Genomic DNA, 9,651 nt, shown 5'->3' with positions numbered 1-9,651 from the left:
CTTGGCCAAGAGCACCCCATTATTCTTTTTTTTACAAGGGCATCCACAGGTACCATAAGAGTGGAACAGTAAAAAGAGAAATGGCTTATTGTCCAATAAACAGGGGGTTGAATCGCACACTGCCACATACAAACCGAGTAACTACGGCCTGTCTGTAGGTCAGTCACCTGCTCTGTGAACATTCTGGACCATAACATTAAACTTAGAGGGCTGTCCTGAGGATTAAATAGCAAATTGCGTTAAAAGCTCAGCTTCCCGGGGAGCCTGAGTGGCTCAGTTGGTTAAGTGTCAGACTTCAGCTCAGGTCATGATCTTGAGGTTCGTGGGTTCGAGCCCCACGTTGGGCTCTGTGCTGACGGCTTGGAGCCTGGAGCCTGCTTCGGATTCTGTGTCTCCCTCTCTCTCTGCCCCTCCCCGGCTCATACTCTGTCTCTCTCTCACACACACAAAAGTAAACAAACACTAAAAATAAAAGCATCCAGCTCCCGGCTGAGCACATGACACTGTCTGCCCTCTGCCCCATCTCCATCCGGGGTTAGGATGGTTACTGCCAACAGATACCGAAGGGAATTCTCCACGAAACAGAGTGATGACATTATTCCAACAGCCACAAGGAAAGCTGAGAAAATACCCTTCATTCAAAATAATCATTGGAAGTAAGATAATGAGACCGCCCTAGAGCAGGATTCTCGCACAGAGAATCGTGACACAGAGGCTTTTCTTCCCAGGAAGCAACCTTATTTGTGCTGGCCCCGCTCAGCTGGGTCCGCACCCAAAGAACTGAGCCCCGACCGCCACGTGGCGTAGTTTTTTTTATATTTTTTTACTTTTTTGTTTCCCATACGTGGTAACACACACACGTAGCCTGATCAAGTGGTCTCATGTTACGAGGTGGTGAAGAATGTTGTCACGTATGCGTTGCCTTGATATGTTTTTTTTTTCTTTCCTTAGTGAGGGGCCCATACCACAGCCCCCAAGACAGCAGAAGATATTTTAACTTGAAAGCTTAAAGATGAGGGGCGCCTGGGTGGCTCAGTCGGTTAAGCGTCCGACTTCAGCTCAGGTCACGATCACGCGGTCCGTGAGTTCGAGCCCCGCGTCGGGCTCTGGGCTGATGGCTCGGAGCCTGGAGCCTGCTTCCGATTCTGTGTCTCCCTCTCTCTCTGCCCCTCCCCTGTCATGCTCTGTCTCTCTCTCTCTGTCTCAAAAATAAATAAACGTTAAAAAAAAAATTAAAAAAAAAAAAAAGAAAGCTAAAGATGATTAGTGGCAGGCATGGGGACATTGCTACGGCGTCCCTGTCCGGGTCTACAGCTTGTTTACAACTAAAGCAGCACGGAGTGCCTCTAATGTGGGCAGTTTAATGACTTAGATTTGGAGCCACTTTAATATTTCCTAACTGTGGGTTTCCTCCCCTTCCTTTTTCAGGGCAATCACTGGAGAGTACATAACACACTTAGAACTTTGATCTACGGACGATCCAGCAGCCCATTAGCGTTTTCTCCGTACAAGGTCCCACGCCGTGCAAGTCTGTTCCGTTCGGGTTTTTTCTGGGTGTTCTTGCAAGCAAGAAACAGTGCAGGAAGCTTAGCGTCCTAGGAGGCAGTGGCTGAGACACACGCCAGGGCCAGAAAAGCACGGCATCCGGCCGGCTCAAAAATAATCAATTCCGACAATCACAGATGGAGAATTTATACACAGGAAATGTCAGTCAGAGAACGTCTCTGCGTAATATCAGCAAAGCTCACTTTGCTAACCCAGGAGCTTTTAGTGTCACTTGTCAGTGGAGGCTGATTATGCTGATGTTTGTTGTTTGTCTACTTGACAATTTCCCTTCTTTCTGTGCTGTGTTCGGGACAGGTGACTCCTGGAGTCAGCTTGTTTTGCTGGTCATCTGTACACTGAAAGGAGCATGCTACTCAAAGCCACCGTGTCACCCAACGGTTCTCCAAGAAATATTTTATTGTGTTTGACACAAAGTCCAGAAATCATCATCACAGCATGCACGGTATTGGAGTTCATTCAACTGAGACTATCCTGGTACCTGGAGAGAACGAATTAACTGAGTAGCTATGCTCACCCCAGCAAAACAAAATTACGTATGTTGTAAAAAAAAAAAAAAAAAATCAGGTAACACTTTTATTTCCTCCCACCTCATGTGTTCCCTTTCTCATATAACTTTGGCTTCTATTTCATTGAAGAATATTAAAGCTACACCACGTGGGTCCTTTTGTAAAACTGTCTCTTCATCTGCAAAACAGCTCTGTTGTTGCCATGTTAATCCCTGTTCACCCATCCAACTATAGTGAAGTATAAAATCAGTAGGAAAATCATAAAGGAAGAGGGTGCTATCTAACTAAACAAAAAGTTAACATCTCCCAAGTGTCCAAAACACCGCAAGAAAACGTAAGCGTAAAATACGAGCTGGAAAAAAAATCAAGGCAAATATCTTCAGTAAACGTGTATCTATTAAAATGCAAGTATGGGGGAGGCGCCTGGGTGGCTCAGTCAACTGGTTAAGTGTCTGACTTCAGCTCAGGTCATGATCTTGTGGTTCGTGGGTTCGAGCCCCGCGTCGGGCTCTGTGCTGACAGCTCAGAGACTGGAGCCTGCTTCAGATTCTGTGTCTCCTTCTCTCTCTCTGCCCCTCCCCCACTCACACTTTTTCTCTCTCTTAAGAAAAAAAAAAACAAAAAACACCACCCACACAAGTAAGAACTATTACCCCAAAAGCAAAAGGCACAAAGAATGCAAATGGGGAATTTACAAGTGGAGACACAGAAGTGCCCACTTGGCGCAACAAATACTGTTCACATTTGGTACTAACTGATCAATGGTCAGCAAGGCAGGACTGAAATCAGATGATCAAAAATGAAAAATACATTTTTATATCTCACCCATCAAATCTATACAGATTTAAACGTTTGGCAATATCACTTGCTGGCAAGAATGTGGAGAAATGGGTGGGGTCACACCTTGTCAGCAGAAGTAGAAGGTTTTGTGACTCACGCAAAGAGCATTTTGTCAGTAGTCTGTAAAATTAAAAAGCACATATCTTATCGCTCAGGGATTCCACTTACAGTAATTATCATCAAGAACTATTTGGACACAAACATGGAGAGACGTGTGAGGATGTTTACAATCATTGCTTAGAACCATCAAACTTTACAAACATGATAGAATATTATACGGCAGTTACAAGGTTTTAAATCATCTTGTCTTCAAGTGGAACGTTATACAGTGATTAAAAGAAACTTTTAAGGGGCATCTGGGTGGCTCAGTTGGTTAAGCGTCTGACTTCAGCTCAGGTCATGGTCTCACGGTTCGTGAATTTGAGCCCTTAGTCGGGCTCTGTGCCTGGAGCCTGCTTCGGATTCTGTGTCTCCCTCTCTCTCTCTGCCCCCTGACCCCACCGCTTGCACTCTGTCTCTCCCTCCCTCTCAAAAATAAGTAAACATTAAAAAAAATTGTTTAAATAAATAAACTTTTAAAATATGTATTTCTCTTTTTAACATGTAATGGGAAGAGCTAAAAAGCATATTGTCATGTAAAGAAGCACTACAGAATATGGGTATGGAATTTTACCATTTATATAAATTTAAAACACACATGTAAGTAATATACTATTTAGCACTCATGGTTGCTGTAGTTAAAACGTACACTTCTATCCACAGTGCTTTACTTCTATTAAAGACAGATAGTGAAAATGTTCTAAAATGCTAATCATCATCATTTGTAGGCATGGGTATGGCTTTTATTGTTCTTTTTATTTTAGGAAAGTGAAAGAAAATCTTATTTTAAAAAGTCAAGAAAGATACACTGACCAAGCACATAAATAGGTAATCTGCAAAAGAGAAGTACAAGTGAAAATGTATTCAACATCATCGTTAGCCAACGGACTGCAAATTAAAACCACAATTGGTACAGATTTTTTTAATAAAGGGTGGGGTGCACAGTAGGCATACTGCCCCACGAAGCCTGGGGTGGCTGGGATAAGGCCCCTTTCCTACAATCCCCATTTTCCCCAACCTTGCCCCTGGGGGAGCCAGAAGCAGTGAACTGAGGAGAACACAGAGGATTCAAAGAACAAGAGACATAGAACGGAATTCGCCCTTTACTCTGCTAGTCCTGAGGGTCTGATATCAGGTCGGGGTAAAATGCTGAGTTACGTAAGAAGTTCCAAATCTGTCTTTAGGACTTTCCTCCACATGAACATGGGACTCAATAACCCTAGTGGGAATATTCTTACAACTGAATGGGACAGATTCAGGATGGCGTCATGAGGCTTGGATAGATTTCATTCCTTACAGTTGAGGGCAATGATAGAAAAATTGAAACAAAACACCATCTGCCAACAGCCCAGATATGCCAACGGCTAGAAACTTGGAAGACCAGTCACATTTTGATAAGAGTAACCATCTGTCTGGCTTGCCCAGGCCAGTACCTGATTATGATTGCTTTACCAGAGTAATTATTGACAACACTTCTTTTAGTCTGGGAAGTGGCCCAGCTTGGACAATGATGAAACTCATGAAGATCAAGTCACCTGTCCAAGGACAATCAGCTAAAATGTAGCATCAGGGTGCCTGGGTGGCTCAGTCAGTTGAGCGTCTGACTTCAGCTCAGGTCACAATCTCACACTTCATGGGTTCAAGCCCCGCATCGGGCTCTGTGCTGACAGCTCAGAGCCTGGAGCCTGCTTCCGACTCTGTGTCTCCCTCTCTTCCTCTGCCCCTCCCCCGCTTGTGTTCTGTCTCTCAAAATAAAAATATATTAAAAAAAAATTCATCAAGCTTCACACTTAAGTTAAAAAAAAAAAAATGGCAGCACTGGAAATCAAACCAGGTCTGTCAGACTTCAAATTCTGCATTCCTTCTACTGCTAATAAATATCCCTAATCTAGACTTGTGGCTTGACTAGTAAAGTTCTGTAAATGAAGTTTTAAGAAAAAACGAATTCTAACAATTACTTTCAAGACTATGCCATACTTTGTACTTAAGCCAGTAATAGCTACCACATAGGAACCCTTGAGGATTGGTCTTAATGAATAAATAAGTTAAGATGTGCATACAGTAGAAGCATCTGGTTCTAAAGAGATTGAAATAGGTATTTTCTTAAGTATATCAAACATGTAGGGTTTGCATTTTCCATTTGCCTACATGTTTTCCCCATTAGCCAAACAAAGGTAAACGTGTATGTTTGAGTGGTCATGAATTTCAAATTACTAGACTTCCGATTAAATTGTTTCTAGGCGTATTAATAAAACTAATGAGATGGGATCAGTCTTCCCAAAAGCTTAAAATATCAAGCAATAATTTTAATACCATGTAAAACAGCATAAACTGCATAAAAATTATATATCACTTCCTTTTACATCTCAAATGACAGAGTTGTGGCCCTTTTTAAAGAGAGTGAAACTTGAGTGTGCATTTGCAAAGAATTCATCCTTAGGGACATATTTTGAAATATTAAAAATATCTGCAAACCACATATGCTTCATTGGGCAAGCTGCCTTTTACATGCTTATATGTGAATGCCCACCGATACATTTAATCTCACGGCTTATTTGCAAATATGCTATTGTTTTCTTTTAGATTAAAAAGGAGTATTTCGCAAACCAGGAGGCAACTTGTCAACTTCAGTCTCCCTAGGTCCCGTCTTGGAAGGAAATTTCCAAGAGATCGGTACTGATACGGAATGGTAGAGAGAAGTCCTGTGTTTTCTCCCCCTCCTGGCCCCCCCCCCCGCCCCCAACCCTCTACTCCCCATCAGCTGTGTGACCTTGGGAAAACTTTAACCTCTCTGAATCTCCATTTCCTTTTGGTGGAAAATTGGAATGTGACTATCTCGGGATTTTCAATGAGGCTAAAAACCCAATGTGAGCTAATTTTGTAGAGCAACGTCTTCCAAAGTGCCTTTAGAAATAATAGTCCTCGTTTGTCAGAGGACCAAATTTAGTGTACTATTATTGTTGGAATGAGTCTCTTCCAAGAAAACACTAACCTTAAGCAGCAAAGAACACCTCCTAACATGGGGCTCTGAGAATTCCAGAAGCAAAGAAAGGGGCGGGACAGGCTAACAGAGGTGGGTGGTGGAATCAGAAGCCCCCATGGAGGGGTGAATCAACTCTCAACAGATCCCTGCTTTTCAAAACGTGCACGTGTTGGGGTGGCTAAATCCTCAGGAAAGCTCACGGTCTGACAAGTTCAACCACAGTTGCCAATCTCCGCAGAAACGCTAACCGAGCCCTCTTGAGCTTGGGGAGGGAACTCCCGCCTTGGCCCAGACTCTCCATCTTCTGCAACTCATCTTCCCTCAGCCCTTTAATGAAGGTTGACACTTGGCAGAGGTGGGGAGCCGAGGCTCATGCTCTTAACGAGCTCTCGTTCCTAAGAGGCTTTGGCGTCACAGAAGCATACCTCCTGCCATATGCTTCCTCCAGTTATCTGCCCCCGCTCTCAGGGTGCGGGGGGCCATAGTTCGCTACTGGCAGAGATGCTGCATCAGGCCACGTCTGGCTGGAGATCTGGGTGTCAGCCCTTGTTGTCGGGCGTCAGATGGAGGGGAGAACAGGTGATCATCAGTGCAGACTCCAGGGATCCTTGGTGGACTCAGCGATCTGTATCTTCTGCGGGGCGGGGGGTGGGGGTGGGGGGTCAGTCGATGAAACCCACCTGCGATGGGCAGCAAGTCACATGGGACATCTAGCCTTCCGTGTCAAACCCCGAACGTCATCTTATGTGCTCAAGAAGAGAGCATTCCCTTGCCCCCAAACGTGTCCAACAATGGCTCTCCCGGTGGCTAACGCTCTGATGGTTAAATGGCACCATAGGCTTGGAATCCATCCACTCAAGCGAAGGCTTAACGCTCACTGCTGTCAGGCCATCTTCTACCCCTCCCCTGTGGGGGCTTCGGGCAATCATCGGTGCTGGAACCGATCCCGCTTTTCCGGAGCCCGGGTTCTACCAGGGAGAGACGGATAACGAAGAGTATGCCTAATGTTTGAGGAAAACAAGGATGATGTGAGAGAATAAAGGGGTCTGGTGTTAGGAGCACCACTCTGGGGAGGGCAGAGGAAGACCCCTTGGAGATGGCGACATCAGAGCTGAGCTCCAGGCTGGATGGGTGGGGCTTGGCCATGGAGGGGGCGAAGAGCATGCCAGGTAGGGAGATGTGTGCACGGGAAAGGGAGGGAGAAGCCTCTGGAAGCGAAGGATTGCACAGGGAGAGGCTTTCTAAGCCACAAGGCATGAGAGAGCGATGTTTTATCAGCATCATTATTTGAATGGTCCTTGTCTTGCACCTGTGTTGGGTATCCGTACCCCTTGTGCTCATACGGGTGGGCCCCTTCACTTATCCTGCAGAGTCTGTCATTATGGACTGTCCTATCCTTCTTCCCCTTCTGACTGAGAGTTCCCCTGAGGCAGGTACGTTGCCTTTTGTTTTTGAGGCATTCATACCTGATAGAGCAATTTCACATACAACAGGCACCTTATAAATATTTGTACGAATGAAGGACACAACATCTACCGGGGTGTGGGACAACAGGCTCCTCTCCAGGAGGCCATAGGAGGGAGAGGGGCTGACATTCCTTTTCTTCCCCTGGTCTTACTGAGATACAATCGACATACAACACCACGTAAGTGTAAGCCACAGGACAAAATGACTTGTGAAACTCTCATTGCAAAGTTACCCCCAAGGGAACCTGTCACCCCACGCACATCACTGTGACCTTGAGACGTGTCCCATCTATCTCTCCAGGTATGGAGTTACTTTTTCAGTTATTATTATTTTTTTTCCTTCTCAGTTGGGGGGAAGGATCCACGTTCTTGATAGGCAGGGTGTTATCTCTGCTAGTTAATACAAGGTGTAATGAAATCCATGTTCGGCAGAGAAAAAGGAAGACTCAAAAGAGAAAAGCCGAGAAAGTGTAGAGAAGAGAATAAAAATTCCAGCCCCTTGATGGTCACATCCTTTTTTGACAATGGCCAGTCTCTTAATACCTTGAGTTCATGAATGGGATTCAAGAGCAGGTCTAAAATGTGGCTGTCTCGAGGTTTGAATTTCATATGGCAGTTATCTTACATTATTTGAAATGCCAATTGATTATTAAAAACACATTTTTTAGCTTTGACTACCATGTAATAGACAGGTAACTATTATACCGCTGTTAAACCCCAGTAAATACCGTTTATTGGAAACACATTTCTTTCAGCTCAGCAATACGATTGTGTATGTATCTGTTACCGAGATCTTGAAACTCTATCAATTTGTGCCAAAAACACATCACTTTTCTTTTGAATTCGTCAGGCTGAAGATACTGTCTCAGATGGACGACACCGAAATCCGCAACAAGCTTCTCCGTAATAAATGATGACTGGCCCAGCACAGGCTTGGAAGTTTTCTTTAATCACTCAGAATAATAACGGGAAACAAGCACTCCGCACATTAAAAGCAGATTTGTTCAAAGCATGTTGGCCACTTTGCGTCTAGACTGAACTGCTGGCTCAAATGTTCTGGGACAAAAATTTGCAGCAGCAAAACCCTTTTCAGGGACGAGGGAATCACTCTGTGGGTTGGGTGCATTTTTCTCCCCAGTAGATTTATCATAACATTCCTACCTTTTGGCACTAGGGCAAAGCTCTGGGGCCCGGGGCTATCACTCAACCTGGGCCTGTGTCATGAACCAAGAAAAAGGAACAGAGTTGCAAAGATACGAAGGTAACTTACTCATGCCCCCAGAGATGCCCAAACAGGCCACTGGATAGTGCGGGGCCATTTACCCAGTTCTGGTCCATTTACCCTTTTCGGGGAATGTAACAGAGACGCAAAATCTGAACACAGCTCTGCGTTAACATTTTTTTTTTTTTTTCTTTTTCACTAAAGGGAAAGAGGCATTCACTGCTCTGGAATAGGGTGGAGTATAAAAGACGCTCACTGTTTTATAACTGTATTTATTTCCCGCTTGATTTTGGTTTGGGATAGTAAGAAAGAACATCATTCAGATGGTAGCTGGGAAGCCAGGCTGACATCCAGTTTGCGGGGGTGGGAAATACGGGAAATGCTCTCCTACAGGGGGCGTGACTGACGCTCCCTGGGGTGCGTGGAGGGCCCTCTGTCACCATTCCAGCATTAGGTCCCTGCCCCAGACTTCCCGAAATCTGGCATCTAGAAGGTTAATGCTAGGAAGCTCCTGTATTTTTTTTTTTTAAACTTTTACACGTTTATTTATTTGTTTCTTTATTTACTTAGGGAGAGGAGGGTCACAGAGAGAATCCCAAGCAGTCTCTGCACTGTCAGCACAGAGCTGGACAGGAGCTCAATCCCATGAACCAGGAGATCATGACCTGAGCTGAAACCAAGAGTTGGACGCTTAACCAACTAAGCCACCCAGGCGCCCCTAAGATGTCCTTTAGGGTGGTGTCTGTCCCTTATGATTGGTCAGTGCCTTTTTTTTTTTTTTTTTTACGTATTATTATAGATTTTGAATCTCTGTCCTAGATAGGAGCATAGATTTTGCTGAAGAGGGACACAGTCCTAAGAATTGTGAGAAATGTTCTCTGATGTAAGCCACATGAAGTGTAGTTAATAGAATGGACATAAACACTAAACATGATATTTCCAAAGCAATCTATTCTTATAGTAACACCT

The 9,651-nt window shown here is 44.5% G+C and overlaps 1 long non-coding RNA gene across 1 annotated transcript in view; it reads left to right on the top strand.

Moving 5' to 3' along the window:
* The first annotated feature begins 1,020 nt into the window (after positions 1-1,020).
* Positions 1,021-9,651, top strand: part of LOC147574044 (uncharacterized) — a 77,531-nt gene continuing 68,900 nt past the window's right edge. The window contains exon 1 of the long non-coding RNA XR_015243691.1: positions 1,021-1,063. This is a non-coding gene — a long non-coding RNA (uncharacterized LOC147574044). The remainder of the gene's footprint in view (positions 1,064-9,651) is intronic.

The sequence above is a fragment of the Puma concolor genome, chromosome E1, assembly GCF_028749965.1.
Source record: "Puma concolor isolate L17-30 chromosome E1, mPumCon1.1.hap2, whole genome shotgun sequence".
Taxonomy (NCBI): Eukaryota; Metazoa; Chordata; class Mammalia; order Carnivora; family Felidae; genus Puma; species Puma concolor.
The sequence above is the reverse complement of the archived record's forward strand: the minus strand, read 5'-3'. Positions and strand labels throughout refer to the sequence as shown.